Source organism: Eumetopias jubatus, unplaced genomic scaffold (assembly GCF_037043125.1).
Source record: "Eumetopias jubatus isolate StellerSeaLion01/CBP00866 unplaced genomic scaffold, mEumJub1_p1.0 scaffold_4, whole genome shotgun sequence".
NCBI classification, from domain to species: Eukaryota; Metazoa; Chordata; class Mammalia; order Carnivora; family Otariidae; genus Eumetopias; species Eumetopias jubatus.
In genome coordinates this window covers 69720571-69740721 of record NW_028274810.1, presented here as the reverse complement: position 1 = coordinate 69740721, position 20151 = coordinate 69720571, and the positions used below count along the sequence as shown (strand labels likewise).

Sequence of the window (20151 nt, the reverse complement as noted above, 5' to 3'; positions counted from 1 at the left end):
GGTCAGGAGGCCCTTCCTGGAAGTAGGGGAGTAAAGTCCAAAGTTTATATCCCTTAAGAGAGAGCTGTTTTGTCTGTTCATCCATCCATCCATCTGTCCATCCGTCCATCCATCCATCTATCCATCCATCCATCCATCCATCCATCCATCCATCCATCCATTCATCTATCCACTTACTATCTTTCCAATACTCTCTAATTTTACTCTGGGCCAGGCCTTATCCTGGGAGCTGAGGACACAGAAATGAATCAAATAGATTTCCTGCTCTTGAGCAGTCCATAGGAGGATAGACAGTCTCATTTTCCTGTGGCTGGTTGGGTGGGGCTATATAATTTATCCTCAAGTGATGTTAATGCTCAATAAACATTATTTTTCTTCTTTCCCTTTTCCTTATAAGACGACTCCCAAGGATTACTCCAGTTGAGTACCAGGGCGATGCCCCTCAGAACCGAGACTGACTTTCTCCCCCAGTTCATTTTGGTCGGAGGGACTACAGTATAGTTAGCTCCTCAAGAGCCTTTGGGAATTCCTCCACCTCACTGCGTATGGAATAAAGTACAGATTTGTTAGTAAGGCAATCAAGAAATCCCAGACTTCTTAATAGAATCTCTGTCTCCATCCATCCATCTGTCCATCTGTCTGTCCTTCCACCTGTCCATCTGTCCATCCAGCCATTTATTCACTCAACAAACACTGATGTCTTTTCTCACCTTCTCCTACTTCTTTTCTGTCTCTTCATGCTCAGTGTTTCTAAATGGCTAGCTTCCTTGGCCTCATGCCTGTGTGGGCAGGCTCTTCCTGTTGCATTGGGGTGAGGGCTGCTGCTCCCCATCTTTGCCTATTACTTCCTACTTTTTCTTCAAGGCCAAACTCAGAGGTCACTTCCTCTATGGAGCCTTGTCAACCGTCTTCCCTCTGGGTTTCTATTCCTAATGGCTGGTCTGATGACGGGACATACATATCATAGCACTGTTTCTGGGTCTTTCTGTGGCATACTGACCTCCACCTCCACTTTACCAGGGTGGCCTCTGTGTACCGTTGTTTAGGTTGCATGCTGCACAAGAACACCCAGTTGAGGGATGTGCCCTGATCAGCGCTGCCTCTGCCCAGAAGACAGAGTGTCCCCCCCATCCCGAATTCATACAAAGGTACCTACTCTCCGAGTGATAGGTTCAAGTGGCTGAGCCTACCCACAGGGGGCACGTTTTTCTATTATCCCACGCAGGAGTTATTTGAGCTGGTGGTGGCCTCCCCTGATTCTAAGTTCGTGGAGGCTGGGATTGTGTTGGGTTCTCTGTTCCCCCAGCAGCACCGGGTCTCAGAGACTTCTGTGAATGTTCTTGGAAAGAAAGAAGGAGGAAAAGGAGAGGGAGAAGGAGAAGAAGGCTATCAGTAGCAAATCTCGGTTCCCTGGGCCTTTGAGGGGGAAGGATTCACGCTCACCTCGCAGGGAAAGGAGGCTTCTGGGCTGATACAGTGGTGGTGGCAGGTTTGTTTGGAAATTCTCCAGTAAGTGGGATGCTTGGACCTGTCACCCAGTGACCTGGAGAGCTTGCTGGAGGACCTGCAGACCAGGGCTCCTCCAAATATTGTTTTAAACTGATTGATGCCACGCCAGGCAGGGAAGGGGCAGGCATTTTTCATACATGAAAAACAATACATTCTGGGGCCAAAATGAAATTATTTTCCATTTATACGATAACAGGCAAGGAGACAAAGACGATGTTTGAAGACATTTAAACCCTCAAAATCATTAGTCACTGTCCCGGCGGGCTACACAAATAAATGATCAATGCACAGAAAAACAAGGCCCTCCGAGGTGTTCGCCCAAGACCACTTATGTGTCAAACAGACTTATTAGATGTGAAGGGAATGATTATTTGTACAAAGTGAAATGAACATGTGCAATAATATTGTAAAATGTTTATTAGTCTAGAGTGTGCTGAACGTTCCTAAAATATATCAGCTTCTCAGCTTGCATTTAATGTACTGTTATAAATGATATCACATCCTTCGAAGCCGATTTTCCGCTTAATGCTAAGCTTCTTTGCTGGGGAAATCGTGTTTTCAGATCTCAAGTATGAAAACATTGTGGGGTTAAACTCTCCCCTCTCCTCCCCACCCCCTACCTCCATCAGTTACCTCCCTATAAAACTTGTCCTGAGTCTGGCCGGGAGGGACAGGGCAGTTGGTCAGGCCCAGATGGTGGCTAGAAAAGGAACAGGCGGTGAGCGAGCTCTTGGTGGTGGGAACAACGTTAGACTGGAAATCCAGACTCAGATTTCAGGATCTGCTCATTAATCCCCAGCTGTATGACCTTGGGAAAGTCCCTTCCCTTCTTTGGGCCCCCATCATCTCCATCAGAAAATGAGAATCTCTGAAGAGACTTCCAGAGCTAAACATTTGTATATTCTAAATCCCTGCTTGCTGAGTCATGAGTCTGGATGACCAGATCAGACACTGGAAGTGAACAAATAAACTGCTGTAGAAAAAGTCTTTTTTTCTGTGATGTTGGCAAACTTCTACTCAGCCCTCAAGGCCCTGCCCAGATTTCCCTCCTTTGGGAAGCCTTCTCTGATCTCCTAAGCAGCCTGTCAGTACCTGCTTTGCTCTGACAGCACCTCACCCTCATGTCTGTTACTGTACTTCTCACCCACCAGCCTGTGGTGTCGCCATAGCTCTGTCACCAAGGCCAGGCACAGGATTGCAGCTCAGGGCGTGGTTACCGGATGCCGGACGGGAAGAGCAGAGCTGGTGTCCGGTGTGACCTTTAGACGTTTTCCATCACCTGGCCTGCATTTAAAGGTAGGAGTTTCAGCTCGAGTGGGGAAGGGACCCGTCCAGGTTTGCCCTTTGGCACCAGTGGAGTCCAAGGGATGAAGAGGGCCTTTGCAGGCTTTCTGGGAAGGGTCAGGTGGAACACTTCCTACGATCTGTCGCCTCCCCACTTATTAGGGTCTGCATGTTTGTGTCCCCCTTAAATTCATATGTTGAAACCCTAATCCAGATTGGGATGGTATTAGGAGGTGGGCCTTTGGGAGGTGATGAGGTCATGAGGGTGGAGCCCTCCCTGAGGGGATTGATGCTCTTCTAGGAAGAGACCGGGGAGAGCTAGCTACCCCTCTCCTGCCCCACCCTCTCCACGTGAGGACACAGGTGCTGTCTGCGAGCCAGGAAGAGGCCTCGCTCTCACCGAACCTGACCGTGCTGGCGCCCTCATCCTGGACTTCCCAGCCTCTAGAGCCGTGAGAAAGAATTTCTGTTGTTTAAGTGACCTACTCTAGTAAGTTGTTGTAACAGTGCAAACTAAGATAGCACCCAAAAATGGGGGGCAGGGGAGCCCAGCCAAATCCCATGTCCTAGGCCCTGGGCAGTCATGGCAGGTGGAGGTGGTGGGCAGTTCTGGGCATCAGGTACGGGTATGGGGCTGACTTGGGAGGTTGTGGAGGTGGATGGGCAAAAGGGAAGCTTCCGGTTTCCTGGCTGAATGTTTCCCACCCCCCACTTCCTGTCTCCCCTGTTTCCTTGAAGGTCTCCTGCAGTGTGGTCTTCTGTGAGCCCAAATGATGATCTGGGCCCCTCAGTCCAGGGTAAGCTGATAGCCGGACATGCCTTCGAGAATGCTGGTCAGCTCGGCGGCTGTGTTCATGGCGGCAGGAGGTTCAGTTGAGGGAGGAGTCGAGTGGGTCCGAGCAGGGCAGGGATGGAGCCCCCTCCTCCTCCCAGGAAGGGCAGAAAGCATCCTACACGAAAACATACACTAACGGAGGAGAAAATAAAGTTAGCAATAAGCCATCAAGGCAAAGAGAGCCAAGTGGAGGAGGGCAGGATGGATTCAGGAGGGACTCCTGCCCTAAGGTCTTGCCTGCATTTCATTCCTGGCTTCCCAGCAGAGCGGACACAAGCAAGTAGGCCATTTACAGTGTCCACGAGATAAACACAGGCCCTTTGCTTAGAAGAAGTGCAAATCCCTGTGGTGTTGAGGCCTGAGAAAAATGTCCCCTGTGAGTTCTTTTTATTTTTTTCCCCAAAGGTTTTATTTATTTATTTATTTGACAGAGAGAGACAGAGAGGGAACACAAGCAGGGGGAGCGGGAGAGAGAAACAGGCTCCCCGCCGAGCCGGGAGCCCGATGCGGGGCTCCATCCCAGGACCCTGGGATCACGACCCGAGCCGAAGGCAGACGCCCAACGACCGAGCCACCCTGGCGCCCCTCCCTCGTGATTTCCTAACACGGGGCGAACGGTGTCCTCCGCAGCTGCCTGGCCGCAACCCAAGCTGGACTTTCTCCCGCCTCTTCCTCTTTCTTGCCCTGCTTCCTTTGTTGCCCCTTCCTTTCTCCTCCCCGCCGTCTCCTGTCCTTGCCCCGTCAGTGAAGCCGTCCTGAGGACCCTGGAGGCGCTCGGGTTGAAGCCGGGGAGCCGGTAGGGCGCTTGGAGGGGGGAGACGGGCCGTGGTCCCCGCCAAGCAGCTGGGCAGGGCAGGTGCCGGGGCACCCCCTCGGAAGGGCAGAGGTGCTGTATTGAGCATCTTCTACTGAGGGCCCGCTGCGTGCCACGTGTTGGGCATGTCCTGCCTTAACTCATGGAATCTCACAACCTCCACTCAAGGTGGCTCATCTTGTTCTCGAGGTCATGGGCCGACTAGGAAGAGTGGCTCTTGGCGCCAGGTCCTCGGATTCCCAGCTCGCCCGTGATGGCTGCACTTTTCCGCAAGCTCGGGCGTGTCTGTGGTCTTGGGTCTCAGTTTCCCCATCGGTACCCTGAGGGCCAGGTACCCCTGAGGGTTGCTTTACCCGGATGGTCTGTGGTTGCCTGACTCTCTGAGTCCCCCTCTTCAGTGGGCTGGGGTGGGGGCGGGGGGGAAGCACAGGGACTGCTTCTAGCTTTGCCCTAAATAATGGGGATCACCCTCCTTGTCCTCACCCTCACCCTCTGGGTAGAGGCCGCTCCTGCCTGGCTGCCTGGGGCTCTGTCCCCGGATCGGGCCTCTCCCTGCCCCCTCACTGCCAAGGGGCACTCTTGCTCGCCACCTGGGACCTGCCTTCCGCAGGCGGGCCTGGAGGCTCACCGTGTAACTCAGAGTCCTCCCCGTGCCCACACGACTGGGCCCCGGCTTACCCTCTGACATCTCCCCCACTCCCAGTGCCCCCAGCACCCCTCGCATCGAGACAACCCTTGTGGCTCCCGTGTCACTGACGGCGGCTCGGACGGCCATGACTGACCACACTCCCAGATTTCCGTGGCTTGGTGGGTCAGCTGGTGTCTTGCTCACATCCTCCTGGCTCACGCGGTGACTCGGGGACCCAGGAGCCTTCCATTTGGTGGCTCAGCCATCCCTAGTGTGCTGGGGTCCTCTGCGCTCCATTGGCCCGTGGGGGTAGAGACCTGACGGAGCATGAGGCAGGTTTCTGGCCCAGGCCCACGGGTGGCACATACCACTCCCTTGCACCCCATCTACGGGAGCCTAGTCCTGTGGCCACACTGGACTTTAAGGGAGGCTGGGAGACATAGCTCAGGTGGGTCTCAGGATGATGCGGAAGTGCGTTTGCGGAACAGCTCGTCAGCCCCTGCCGTGGCCTCCAGAGACTTCTGCTTTACCTTCGGCAGGACTGAGGGCTGGGCAGGCAGACTTAGCACCCCGGTTTCACAGGCTTGGAGAGGCTGTCCTGCTTGCCCAAGGTCACATAGTGACCCACTCACTAGTGGGTGGCAGGGACCAGGGCCTCTGAGCTCTCAGCGGGAAGCTGCCCAGCCCCCTCTCCCTGCCCCCAGGACCTCCCCAGACCGGGGCTCCCTTCAGGCTCTTTCCAGGCTCCACCTGTGTTAGAGGTGACCAAGAACCTGGCTGCCGCTTTCAGGTGGCAGCTTCTGTAGCCCAGGACTGTCTCTGTCCCTCTGTCGGCCTTGGTGTGTGGCGTGGGGCCGGCCACGGGCCTCTCACAGAGCACTGAGCAGGGACGGGTTGCTGAAAGGGAAGAAGGCGGAGAGAGCGAGCGGGAGGAAGGAAGAACCAGCGTGTGAACCATGGGTGAACAGGTGGTGAGTGCACGGACGTGTCTCCGGCAGGGATAAATAGCTTCCCTCACCATGACCAGGTGAGCCTTTCAAGAGCAGGCAGCCCATATCACTGTGCTGCTGAAATCCCTCTCGCAGCTTCCCTCTGCAGGCAGAGTAGAATCCCAATCCTCCCCTCACCCAATGCCACACCACTGGGCCCTCCCTGCCGGCCCTGCAGCCACAAGGGCCCGCCCTGACTCCTGGGAAGAGTGGACACAGGCCTGTCTGGGCCCCGAGGCTGACCTGTGTGTGTTCCATCAGCGGGTTCCCTAGTAGTCGGGCCTCTGGTTGGGTTTGTCCAATGGGAGGCACCCCAGGAGATCATAAGGAGGGAGTAGAGCGGGTCAGGGCGTTTGCTCCCCCTGCTCTCCCCCTACAGGTGTCCTGGGCTGGCTGTGTCTCTTGACCAAAGGCTATCACTTCTCTCAAGGAGGCTGACTCTAAGTTCCAGCCACCATCACCCCCTGCGGAATGGTGACAGCTTTGCCGTCCCCGGTCCCTGGCTATTGCTCTGTTCCTTAGGTTTCCCTGCATCCTCTCCTTTTCCATTACCTGCTCTGTAAAGAAACCCTGCTTGAAATCTCCTGTTTTGTGTGCGCTACCTATTTCCTGTGGTGAGGCTGCCTGACACACCGCCCATCTCCAGGCCTCTGTCCTTGCTCTTCCCACTGCCTGCTGTATACTCTTCCCTCTGGTCTTTACATCAGCAATAACTTTTCAACTTTAAGCTCTTTGCCTGACTGGCACCTCCTCAGAGAAGCTTTCCCAGAGAGGAGTCAGCTTTAGCCAAGGGGAGCCCCTCACTGGTGAGTCTCACTCCCTTGACCCTGAATGATTTCCTTCATTGTACTTATCCGGGTTTGAAACGTTTGTCTGGTTTTCTCCTCTGGCATGGAAGCTCTGAGAGAGCAGGGGCTTTGTCTCCCTTGCTTGCTTCTGTGTCTCCTGAGCCTAGGACAGTGCCTTGCACCAAGTAGACACTTACTACAGATGACCATTGAATTTATAAATAAGATGGATTTAATGTTCGAATTAGTGAGTAGCATAAATGAATGGACGTGATTAGCAAGTATATAATCTGAATTAATTTAAAGGAGGGGTGGGTTTTGGCAAATCTGTAACAAATGAATGACTGGGTGGATGTGTGAGGGAAACAAGGAGTCAGTGAACAACTACAAGAACGGGTGTGTGGGCTTGTTTGAACATTCAGTGGACAACACAGCTGTTTCTGTCTCCTTGGCACAACGGTGGCCTTTTGCACTTGATCTTAGCCAAAAGGCCGAGAAGTTATGAACAGGAACCCAGGAGGTGAGACAGCGTCCTTAGGGTGTGTGTGGGGGGCGGGGGCTGGAAGATCTGGGACGTGGGCAGAGTGCGGCGCTGCCACAGACCCTAGCCTCTTGATGGAGGTCAGCAAGGATGGACCTTCTGCCCCACAGGTTCTGATTTTGGACCCTGGCTTCTCTGCCTCAAAGCAGCTCCTTTCCCCACCAGAGCCTTTTCTGTTGGAAAGTTCTCCTGGGAAGGGCACACCTATCAGCCACCTACTCCTGAGTGCAGATTCATAAGAATTGCTCACACAGCCAAAAAAATCATCACTGACCAGCTTCTCCGAGAAGTCGTTGTGCTGAGTGAGCCAGGCCCCGTTGCCACACTCAAGGGGCTGGTGGTCCCGTGGGGGATGGTGAATAAAGTGGGGTCCACCTATGGTGCCATGGGAGTTCAGCAGAGCTTGTGCTATCAGACCTCTCCTCAGTGAGGGAGCACCCTACGGGGGGGGCCCCGTCAGAGACTAGGGGAGGGAGGACACACGCCCCAGCAAGTTGGGAAGGTGGTGGGAGGCCAAGGACACTGTCTCCCAGGCCAGCACGGCACCAATGTCTTCTTCATGCCCTTCTTGGCAGGAATGATCTTTTCCCATCCCTGGGCTCCTGCAGCCCTCACCTGGGGCGGAGAAATGGCCATTCCCTTTCTCAGCTGGACCCCAAGGCCAGAGAGAGGAGGTGCCTTGTCTGTGGTCGCACACAGAATCAACATCTGCCTCTCTCTGCTCTGGACAGGATCCATGTCTCATTGCTGTCCCTCGGTGCTTGCCCGAGGCCGGGAGCTTGGTGAGGGTGCAAGGCAGCCGCGTGGAGTTGAACATCACTTCTCTGATCCAGATGTCAGTGTGGGCTTGTGTGTGTGTGCGCGTGTGCGTCCTGATGGGAACTGCAGAACCCTTCTGCTGCGGGTTGAATTGCATCCTCCCAAAATTCATATATTGAAGTCCTAACCTCTAGAACCTCAGAGTGTGGCCTTATTCGGAGGTAGGGTCTTTACGGAGGTAACTAAGTTAAAATGCAGTCGTTAGGGCGGGCCCTAATCCAATCTGACCGGCGTCCTTATAACAAGGGGAATTTGGGGACGAAGACTCACACCACATGAATGAAGATGAAGGCAGAGATGGGGTGATGTTTCCACAAGGCAAGGAATGCCAAGGTTGCCGGTAAACCACCAGAAGCCAAGAGAGGGGCCTGGAACAGGTTCTCCCTCACAGCCATCAGAAGGAGCCAACCGTGCCGGCACCTTGATTTTGGGCTTCGATACTCCAGAACCACGAGACAATACATTTCTGCTGTGTAAGCCACTCAGTTAGTGGTATTCTCTTATGGCAGCCTGGGGAACCTAATAAACTCTCTCTGGTCTGCAGGCTTCTAGAGCTTTAGAGGTGAGGACCTACTGTGTACAAGCTTGAAGGGGCAGCACAGTGTGGTAGCAAGAGTGGACAGGGGGTAGGCACTGAGTTCTCGTCCCAGACCTGCCACTCACTTTCTGGGCTCCATCTGTCTGCTTCTGAACCAAAGGAGTGTGGGTTCAAGATCTCTTACCAGTGCTTTCTTAGGAGCAGTGAAGAGGGGGCCCACCCAGCCAGGGTGACGCAGGGAGTGAGCCTGAGAGCTCAGCCTTCATTTCTTGCACGGTGATCACTTCTTCACCCTCAGTACCTCCTAACTGGGTCCACGGCAAGCCTGACCTCCCCTCCTCTGATGCTCTCTTCTCAGCCCCTGGGTGGCCTTGGGGGTGATGGTGGTGGTGGTGGTGGTGGTGGTGGTGGTGGTGGTGGTGGTGGTGGTGGTGTGTGTGTGTGTGTGTGTGTGTGTGTGTGTGTGTGATGAGGCCTGGCTGTTTGGAAAGGCATCTTCCTGAAGGAGGGAGCAGTGAGTAGTCCCCACTGGTATTCTGTGAGTTCCAGTGCGGCCTTCCCAGGCTGCCTGGATGCGTGGCCTGTGGCCCTTGGACCCACAGTGCAGAGGCACAATATGTCTTTGTCTGGCTAGGGCTTCTGAGGACCGTGGAGGCTGATTACATGCCCCACCAGTATTTTCTTGGGGTCCCTAGTGGGAGGCTTGGTGCCCTCGCTGTCTTTCTGACTTCCCTTCCTGCCTGCCTCCAGTGCTTTCTGAGAGCCAGCGTTGGGACTCAGGCTACTTTGCACCAAATGGACAGCAACATCTTAAAACCAACAATTTACAATTGTCAGATGGTTGCAGAGTGTTCCTCTGCCTCCCTGCTTTTCAGTGCCTTGAAGACTGTATCCAGGGAAGGTCTCCAGTGAGGAACTACAAGGCTCTGTCCTCAGCCAGGGCTGGAAGCTACTCTCAGTTGTTAATTTCGTGGAGCTGAAGGAACAGTGAAGATGCTGGTTAGCAGAACCAAAGTTAGAAAGGTTCAGTGTTTGAAACATGGGTTTGAAAAGTGATTGCCTGAGTTTATGGTGGTGAGGTATATTTCATAGTTCTTTGTGTGAAAAGAATCTGGAGGTCATAGTGGTACCCAAGTGCAGTGCAAGCTGACCATGCCAGAGCAAGGAAGCACAACTGAGTTTGCATCAATGTAGGTATGGTTTCTCGAGCAAGGAGGTAACAAGTCTGTTGTTTCCGACTCATCTGACTCCCTATTTACCCAACGCAGGAATTCTGCCTGCAGGCCTCCAGTGGATCGGGAGTTCTCCCCCTACTCAGCTCGCTCTGTGAGAAAGTTCTTCCTTGTATTCGGCCTCCTTGTGATTTTATTCAATAATATTTTTCAAGTACATACTGGGTGCCATACTGTTCTTATCTTTGTTCTCCGGTACTCATTAAGCTTATTTGCTCTCCTAACCTCCAAAAGTTTTCTGTGTTTTCTAAACAGTGATCCATCTTTCAGGCCTTCTCTTCTCTAGGGAGGACAGCCCTTCCTCCTTTACCAGTTTTTCCCAGGACATGGCTTGGCGAACCTTTCTTTTTTGGTTGTGACCCACATTATCATTCTCCCATTAATCTTTGTCTTGAACTCCATTTGGAGTCTGGTGAGATCACCACCTCCCTTGTTCTGATGATGATACTCTTATTGATACAACCAGAGGTGGGAGGCCCAGGTACTGTGAATCCCTAAGCCTCAGTGACCAGAGCTTGTGGACCCTAGCTTTTTCTTCAGCAATGGCTTATTCATTCTCTCCTGAAGGGACCTGCATTAAATCACACAGTGATTTAGACAGCTGGGCTCCATTTCCAGCCTCATCCTGGCTACAGCCTTTCCTTTCCCCATCCTCCTTGCTGTTGTACCAGAACTGTTCCCCCCACCCCCGGCACCCTAATCAGGGCTTTCCAATTTTAACCTGTCTACATTGAAAAGGATTAATTTGTTGGAGTACCCTAGAATCTGGATCAGAAAGTCACTTTCTCTCTCTAGGACTGGATCAGAAAGTCACTTTCTCTCTCTAGGACTCAGTTTCCTCATGTGGAAAATGAGGAGGCCAGTCCAGCTCCCCTCCAGAGCCCCCTCTGGCCCTCATATCTGATGTGCCAAGTGCGAGATGTGGGCCTTCCCACTCCCATGACCTGCCAGTAGGAGCAATGTTTTGGTGGCACCGCTCACATCACACACGGTGGAGGAAGCTCATCAGGCTCAACGGGGAGAAAAGTCCTCCCCCTGCTACCCGGGGATTGCAGGGAGAGGCACATCCCCTGCCCCCCCCCCCCCCAGGGAGAACAAACATTAGCATCCACGTGGTCACCCCTCGGAGGAGCAGCAATTAGGTCTAATCAAAGGTGGGGGGATGTGTGCTTTCGCCGGTGAATCCCCTTGGCTTGGGAGCAAATCTCCATCTTGGCAGGAGGGACTCTTACTTGGTCGGGGCTGAGTTCTATGAGCAACTGTAAATTCTCAGTAAAACAGCCCCGTTGGGCCTAATTTCAACCACTTAACCCAGAGGTTGCATTCTTGAAGTGCTCTGCCAAATGCATCCGTCTCCCGGCTGGGGAGAGCACGGTTCCTGAGTTCTCTTGCACGCAGCAGCCTATCGCCATCAGTCCTTCTGCTGTCACCTGCCTCAACGTGAGCTCGAGACTTGGAGTCCCCACGCCCCTCTCCTTCCCACTCCCACCCGAGGGAGTTGCCCAGGGTCACTTCTTGGCAAATGCAGGCCTGTGTTGGCTACCGCTGCTCCTGTCCTTCAGAGACCAAACAGCGGGGCAACTCAGTGGAAACCTGGTCAGCTTTGGAAGCCCTGTCTAAATGCCTGACTAATTCAGTCGGGTGCTAAGTCAAGTGGGCCACACAACAGCTGAAACGGGCAAGCAGAGCCCAAACCCCTGGTCGACTTGGTTAAATATCAGTCAGCTAGTCCGAAATAACCCATCGGTGTGGCCCCAGAAATGGGTACCTTCAAAGCAACTGGGTCACATGATAATAAAACTGATTCAGTTTGAATAACGAGTCAACTTAGTCAAATCATACCAGAGCAATTGTTCAACTCAGTCAAACAAGCAATCAGCTTGATCAAACAATGCTCAAACAATCTGTCTTTAGAGCTAAACGAACCCAAAATACCGAACCAGCTCCATATCTAGCCATTGGGTTAGACCATGCCAGAATAATAAGTCAGCTGGGTCAGATGATAGCAGCACACCCGGTCTGCTGTAAACAGCCAATCGACCGCCTCAAACAACGTCAAAATATTTGGATTAATTCATTCAAACATCCAGTCAGTTCAATCAAACCCAGTCAGCTCAGTTAATGGATGCCAAAACACCCATCCAATTTAAACAGTCAGTCAGAGGGAGCTAACCGTGACACAGCAACTGGTCAGCTTGGTGAAACCAGCCATCACCACGGCCAAACAAGCAGTCAACCCAAGTGAAGCGAAAGCAACAGGTCACACTGGTCACCAAGCAGTAACAAAACACCCACTCCGTTCTGTCAAACAACCTCTCAAGCGGGAGAGGCTGTGTCTAAACATTCAGTCAGTTCTATGAAGAGCTAGTTGTCTTGATACTGTGAAACCAAAACAACCACTTAACTTGGTTGAATAATGACAAGGCCGAGTACTTAGAGAGCACCTCAGCTGTGTCCACCGTTCGCAGGCCAGCGATACCAGAAGAGAGAGGGTGGACTCTGCCAAGCAGATGGCTCACTTGTCTGGACGTCACCCACACACCCATCCGTTCAGTCTCTGAACATCCAGAGAGAAATTAGACCTGTGCCTCGATTGGGTAAATAAACTTTCTGACGTGGAGGTTGGGTTTCTTGGAGAGAAATGGGTGGAGGGGAGAAGATTGGAGAAGACTGTTTCTGTCCCTTCCCCCAGACTGCAGTAGGGTGCGAAAAGCCCTCACCCGTGTTCCCTGTTGCAAAGGGTTAGGGATGGGGAGACTTTTCTCCAGGAACCAGACCAGCAAGCAGGGAGGCTGCCCAGTGTGTGCAGTGACCTCGTGGTGAGCCACGGCCCAGTGTGTTGGGGTCGTTAATTCTCAGAGCCAGGAGGCACTTGCCCCATGGCATGAGCCTGGTTTCTAAGACTGGAGCCCTTCACCGGGACCAGAACTTTCCCAGCAATTCCGGGAGCTCTGGTCATCTCTCGTACCTGGCTTACTAATACCAGTGACACCGCTGAGCTTCTCCTGCATGCCAGGCACTGAGCTAAGAAGTCCTTTGCAGACTTCGGCACACGCTATCTTTATAAAACTCAATGAGGTCAGCGCTGTTATGACCCCCATGTAACTGATGAGGTTATGGGGCCTCGCAGAAGTAAAGAAAGTTGACGGAGGTCCCAGAGCTGTTGAGTGGCAGGGTCAGGATTCGAAACCAGCTCAGACTTTAGGAGCCAACTGTCCCTTCAACATACTTGTTGGAAGAAGGGGTGAAGGAAGGAGTTGGCTTGCACTGCAGGACGCCGAGGGTGTGACGGTGCCACACCCTTGAAGGTGGTGGTGCCTTCAGAAGCCCCAGACACGTCTGTGTTCGTGGTGGCCGTAAGAAAAGAGGTCCTTCACTCTGGTGGAGACTCAGGTGTAGATAGGTCAGGAGCCTGAATTTCAGGAAAGCACACCCTCACCTTCGAGTCCACCCTGGTGCTAACCCCTCTTGCCCAGGAATGCCAAATGGGTATCACTCACTCCCCCAGAGGCCGGTGGGCCCTGGGGGGACCTGGACCTACAGGCGGCCTTGACGTTTGGCTGATAGGACAGGGGGCAGGCGACTTCCGGAGATCTGTCCAATCTTCCCCACTAAAAGCCCCTTTGGCGCCTGCCTCCGGTTCCTGGGCAGCAGGTCTGAGCCCACTATTGACCACAATTGACACCCTCCCTTCATTCAAGGAAAGTCATGTTGACTCACTCCCCACATTAGGCACAGACCATTTTATTGAATGCTAACGCAAATCACCGGGGCAGGAAATGTCGTAAAGAGAAAAGTAATCTTCTGACGGAAAAATAAATTATCAGCAGTGTTCCGAAGGAAAAGAAACATTCTTAAATAATTTCTCTTGCTGTTGGTATTGGCTGGCAGTGTGGGCCAGCCAAGCAAATGGTAATTTCCAAATTAGATTATACATTATGTCATATTAGTTTTATATTAGAAAAACAAACGGGATCAGAGGAGAAGTGCCAAGGTTGGCGGGCTGTGCTCGCCACGTGACCGGCTGTGTTTCCACTGCAGAATGTTTAATGATTCCGGGAGAGGTGGAAGAGCAAACATTCAGACCAGAAGGGGGGCAGGGGCGGAGTGGCTGCGTAGAGGTGGGCCCTCCTGGGCGGGAAAGGACAGGTCCCAGGCCAGGCCTCCAGAGTGTGGGTGGCAGCCAGGGTTGGGAAACAGGGAACATGCTCGGGGCCCTGGTCCCACCCTTTGCCTTCAGGGGACCTGGACCCTCCCCGGAGGGGCCGTTCCACAGCGCTGGCTTTGGAGTCAGATGCCGTGGTAGTAAGTGTGCATAGGAACAGCAGGTGGAGGTGCCCATGTCAGGTCCCAAGAAGGGAAGACCTGATGGGGTCCTGTTGATGTCCTCCTTCCCCCACAGAGCTGTCCTTGGGCGGGGGAAACAGACATGCCGGTGTGCCCCCAGAGTGCAAAGCCAGGGGAATGCTAAGGAGGTGGGCTTTGATTCGGAGCCCTGCTGCCAGCTCACCTTTCCTGGGGGCTTCTATGTGCCAGGTGATTTACCCGTACTTGCATATCTACTCCCCACAGCAATCCCAGCAGGGCAGGGGACAGAGGGAAATGGAGAGCCAAGGGCTTGAGGAACCTGCCTGCGGTTGATCTGTCGGAAGTGGCAGGGCCACACGGACCGAGGCTGTAGGTCTGCAGGGTTCACCGCCGCAGCGCTGGGGGATGCTTGTGCCCACAGGAAGAACGGACGTTCGGGTTGGGATGCCAGTGCGTGGTAGAGAGCGGACGATGATGACTTGCCTGTCGGAAGGGTTCCTGCAGCCACGGAGGCATCAGACCCCTGACTTCTAGAGCCCCTTTCTCCCTAAGAACGCTGCTCCGACTTCTGCACTTGTTTGTGTGTGAATTTGGGTGAGTATCTTTTACCAAACCGTGAGCTTCTCACAGGCAGGAATCTTGTCTGATGATCTCTGAATACTCTGTACCCCGGACAGAGGTTGAGACTGCTACTGGTGGTCACAGCAGAGAAAAGCAAGAAATCGAGGTGGCTAGAACTGGAAAGGTGTCAGGGGCTTCGGAGCCTGGGTCGGGGTTCACGGACCTCTGGCATCTGCTCGGCTGCTTCCCAGCCCATGACGAGCATCACTGACAAGCCACAGAGCTCTTGCCCTTCGAGTTCTCAAGCAGTCACGACCGGCCCATCCACGTCAGCACCCAAAGGAAGCCTATCTGCCGCTGCGGATCTAGCCCACCTTCTCGTTCGCAACTGAGAAAACTGCTAGCATAGGGAGAGAGAGGTAGCTTGTCTGAAGTCCACCACCAGTCATGGCCAGAGCGAGATCAGGAACCCACCTTCCAGAGCACATGATGAGGTTAAAGGGGAAGACTTAGAATGGATTATTTAACAAGTGTCTGGTAATTAAGAACCACATGCCTACCTCTGACCGCGTGGAGTTTGGATGAAGAGATAAAAGAGAATCTAGGGATCAATCAAGCAGTAATGCAGGCTGGTAGCCCATCACTTTGGACGCTCCTGTCCTCAGAATATTTTCTATATTCCTCAGGACTTCTGGGTTCTGGTTCCAGATCTTTCCCTTTGGTAGTGTACCTCTCTCCGGACCTCAATTTTTCCATCTGTAAATGAGGGCGGGCATGGTGCTCAAGCTCTCTGAGATGTAAAATCCCTTCTGGCTCCAATATTCTAGGATTCTGTGGTCCCAGAATTCAGCCAGGATTCTCCCCAGACTCCACTGCTCCGTGGAGGGAGCCAGGCCCAGGGTAAGCTGCAGTAATGTGCTTGGACCACCAGGGGGAGAGGGAGCATTCTGCAGGATTCCTGCTTACCTTCTGTTCTGACCCCCCTGGTGGCCTGGAGGGTTACTGCAATTCGGACTGACTTCCTGTGTCCTCCTGGAGTACTCAGTACTCAGCTCCTGGGGATGATCTAATCTGAAAACATGTGTATTCACTTACCGAATACACCTTGAGTCCCTCCTCTGGCTGGGTCCCCTTGCTGAGTGCTGGGGACCCACCCCTGCCCTTGGAGGAGCTCACAGTCCAGTGAGGGGGAGAAATGCACAGAGGCCACCCAAAGGCCGCACGAGCTGTGACTGGGGTAGTGGAGGTCCCGTGGGAATGCAGGGGAACCTTCCTGGTAAGTTTTCCTGGAAAAAGTGATGTCTGAGCCCAATCCTGAAGGATGAGGCAGAGCTTGGCAAGAGGACCGGGGCTGGGGAGTGTTGGTGGGGGGGGGCGGTTAATGCTCCAGGTAAAGGGAAGAGCATAAGCAAAGACCCAGTTGTGGGAGGCGGAGTGAGTCACTGGTGAGCTGCAGGGGGTGCTGTGGGCACAACCGTGTGTGAGAGTGGCAGGGGTGATGGGCAGGGGCAAGTATTCTTTTGCTCAAAAATATTTATTGACTTTCTACTGAACATCAGGCTAAACTGTGAAAGCTTTGAATGCAGTCCCAAATCCCAAATCATTTTCCTTCCTGGGCTCTGGCCCGTGTGCTCCTGGCCTCGGGACTGGGAATAGCATCAGGCACCTTGTAGTCTAGGACAGGTGAGGCCGCAAGGGTGGGAGTCCAGGCTCAGCCTGGCCAGCTGGCCTCTCCGCCTGGATGCCACTCTCCCTAAGGGCACGAAAGCCGGCAGCCTCACCCCACCCGGAGCTGCCTGCCTCACCAGTCTCTGTGGTTGGTCCCATGTCTGGGTGTTTGCTCCAGAGGAGAGGCTGTTTGCACAAGAGGCTGGCTGGTGCATGGGGCACAGTTGAGCACTGAGGCTGGAGTGAGTGGTTGAAGGGCAGGAGGGCAGAGAAATCCCTTGAGGTAAGAGGTTTGTGAAGGAAAGTCCCAGAACGGGGGCGAGGTGGTGGCTTAGCCAGGAGGCAGAGCCCTGTCAGCACGGGGCGGGCCCAGACCCTGGAAGAACTGGTCCTGGCGGAAGGGAGATACGAGGAAACGATCATGAACCGCACGATTACAGTGTGCCAGGAGCTGTTCCCGCAGTCTCTCATTGAGGTGCCGCCATAACCTGGTGAGGCAAGGTGATTCCCATGCTGGGCTTGGGTTTGATAGTAGTAGCCCAGGCTTGGAGAGCTTCAGTGACTTGCCCAAGGTCACAGTCAGAGAGTGGTACTGTTGGGATCAAAACTCAGTCTGTGGGACTCTGCTGTCACTTCTCTGCAGGATGCCACTGTGGCTCTTTGCATTTCTTGCCTCCCTTTTTTCCAAGATGTGGTGAGCCACGGCCCTCCTGTTCTCTCTGTCTAGGACACCGTCTCTTCTGTCCATATTCTTTACTTGGTGAAATTCTCATTGTTTTCAGGTCTGTTTCCTATGTCCTTGGTGAAAGGTTCTTTGACGCTTCTGGGTAGATTTTATTTTATTTTGTCCATCCATCCATCCCAACCATCCATCATCTGCCATCCATCCCTTTCGCCCATAACTTGTGCCGGAGGGATTTCTGGCTGTCCAGGTAGCTTGTCGCCGCTCCTCCGTGATCCACGGCCCTTTGCCCACAGCCAAGCGCCACCACCCTGACGGCGCCCGTCGGCGCACCAGCCTGGGAGCTCGCCGAGGGCAAGAGCGGGACTGACGCTTTCTGTCCCTGGTGTTGCTTGACACAGAGGCTGCTCCCTGTCCCCCTCACCTTGCCTCTTCTTTTATACAGAAAGATCCTTAAATTTGGCCTGTTCCTCAAAGAGAGAATTTCCATGTCTGGAGTGACTTCAGGTTGAGATTGAGAGCATTTTTTTTTTTGGTGCCAAGAGAGACACTTCCAAATAGCCGCTGTATGATGGGAGAGCTGAGCTGGGGACGCTGCTAACAAGGGGTTCCTTTTGCTTTCCCTAAGACCACAGGGTTACCCTAGAACTGTAGAGCATTCTGGACATTTCAGGCATGCTAGGCTCACCTCATCAGCCTGGGCTGGACAAATCTTTGCTTAAAACTGGGGAAGGCACAGTGACTCAGTGTGTTTCTGGGGGCTCACGGGGTTGTTGGGCCGTGAGCCAGTTCAAGATGGGATGGGCTGAACCTTCGTCAGCTTTTTCTAGGTTATATTGTGGTAACAGACACACCATAGCATGCCCCAAACGGGGGCTTTACAATAACAAGTTTACTTTTCCCCCACATTATATTTTGTCTGTGGTGGCTGTGGGCTGACTGTGGCTCTGCTCCGTGTGTCCTCCCTATTCTGGGATCCTCTCGAAGCAGCTGTCCCTCTTTGGGACACAATGTGCTCAGGGCAGAGAGCAAAAAAGAAAAATGACCGAGCCACGCAATAGCTCTTAATGTCACCTTCACTCATACTCCGTCAACCCAAGCAAGACCCATGGCAGAGTCCAGTGTGAAGGCCCCCCATGGGCGTGGGGGGGTAGAAAGCTTCTTATGGGGAAGAGGGAGTGAATAATCTGGAGCGAGAACACAGCCTATCCCAGGCCAGGACCCTCGTGTGGACTGAAGCCAGCTCCCTCCGTCAACCTTGTGTGGCCCGGGCACAGGCTTTCTAAGTTTAAGAATCTGTGGTGCCTGTGGAGAAAACAGATCCCCAAATTGGAAATCCTGAGTGTGACTTGGGCTGTGGGGCTTACATAGGAGTGCAGAGAGAGTAGGGCGGGGGTGGGGGTGAGCCAGTCAGGAGAGCCTTCCTTCTATCCCTAGCCCGGCAAACGCCTACTTTTCTTTCGTGGTCCAGATCTAAACGCCACCTCTGAGAAGCCCTTCAGGATCTACCCTCCAAGCCAGGTTTGGTGCTCTTCCTCTGTGCTCCCGTGCCCTTTTGCTTTTCACGTTTCGCCCCTACTTCACTGTGTGTGACAGATGTTTATGTGCCTGAGTTCCCAGGGAGCAGGGGTAGGCTGGATCTGGCTCCGACCCGCTTGTGACACTTGATGGTGTGCGTCTCTTCCCAGGTCCATTTCAGTGGCGTCATGTGGGCAACTTGAAAATTGGCCACGGTAGGAGTATTTACATCCCAGAAAGCAGCAAACCCTACAGATAAGGATGGTTTTCCTTCCACAGGGGCAGTTTTAAAGCCTTGCCACCAGCCACCGCCCTGGAGTGTGGACAGCACGCAGGCCCCACTTCTATCTTCGTACAGGGTCTGGTGGAGGAATGGCTGTTCCACAAGGCGTGGCTGACCGAGAGTGAGTGCACTTAGGACGGCGGACAGCGCGGCGAAGGGCCGTATGTGTGGCCTGGCTGGAGCGCCCACCTGTGCCTGCTTCCTCCCAGGCTCTCCTCCTGCTCCCAGGCCCCTGGCCCGGGGCTCACTGTCCCCCGGGAGCCACGTGACAGGGCAGAACACAGAACACACAAGCCTTTCTGCGCTTTGTCCTCCAAATCTCTGAGCTTTTGGAATTGAGAGTGTTTTTAGAGCAAGTGAGCAGGAGAAGGCTAAGCTGAGTGTCTTGAAGAAGCGTCAGGAGGAGGAGAGGGGGGCGTGGCCAGGCCTACCTAAGCGGCTTTGCTGGGAGGTGATGGGAGCCCCTGGAGGCAGGGCTGGGGGGTGCACCTGGGACCCAGGGCAGGTGGAGGAGGGTGGCCAGACAGGTCAGGGTCAGGTGTTGTGGGGGTGGGGAGTATCCTTCAGGTGTGATTGGTATGGAGCTGTGCTCAGGGACTAAGTGCCCTGCCCCCAACCCTACACCTTAATGTCACGTAGGGTCCCCCAAGTATGGAATCACCCCGGAAACTTGGGGTGAGAAGTCCCCCAGATTGAGACCTGAGGTTTATACGGCCCCTCATGCATGATTCAGATCAGAGGTTGGCGAATGTTTTCTGTAAAGTGTCAGAGGGTAAGTAGTCTCAGCATTGTGGGCCATGCTGTCTCCGTCATAACCCTGTACCTCTGCCACTGCCGGGCCAAAGCAGCCACGGCTGTCCATAAACGAACGAGTGTGGCTGTGTTCCAATAAAACTTTATTTATGGACACAAATTTATTTATTTTTATTTTTTTATTTTTTAAAGATTTTATTTATTTATTTGACAGAGAGAGATACAGCGAGAGAGGGAACCCAAGCAGGGGGAGTGGGAGAGGGAGAAGCAGGCTTCCCGCGGAGCAGAGAGCCCGATGCGGGGCTCGATCCCAGGACCCTGGGATCACGACCTGAGCCGAAGGCAGACGCTTAACGACTGAGCCACCCAGGCGCCCCTGGACACAAATTTAAATTTTACAT

The 20151-nt window shown here is 53.6% G+C and overlaps 1 long non-coding RNA gene across 13 annotated transcripts; it reads left to right on the top strand.

Annotated features, from left to right (window-relative positions):
- The first annotated feature begins 2688 nt into the window (after positions 1-2688).
- Positions 2689-19910, top strand: LOC114212018 (uncharacterized). Of its 13 annotated transcripts, none has more exons than XR_015767984.1 (8): positions 2689-2805; positions 3095-3245; positions 3532-3590; positions 4060-6041; positions 6439-8680; positions 12446-12574; positions 14550-14879; positions 18994-19910. It is a non-coding gene; the product is annotated as an uncharacterized LOC114212018 (long non-coding RNA). The 13 variants fall into 13 exon arrangements; XR_003609888.2 differs by having other exon boundaries at positions 2690-2805; positions 4060-6097; XR_003609889.2 differs by having other exon boundaries at positions 2691-2805; positions 4060-4424; positions 5861-8680.
- The last annotated feature ends 241 nt before the right edge of the window (positions 19911-20151 follow it).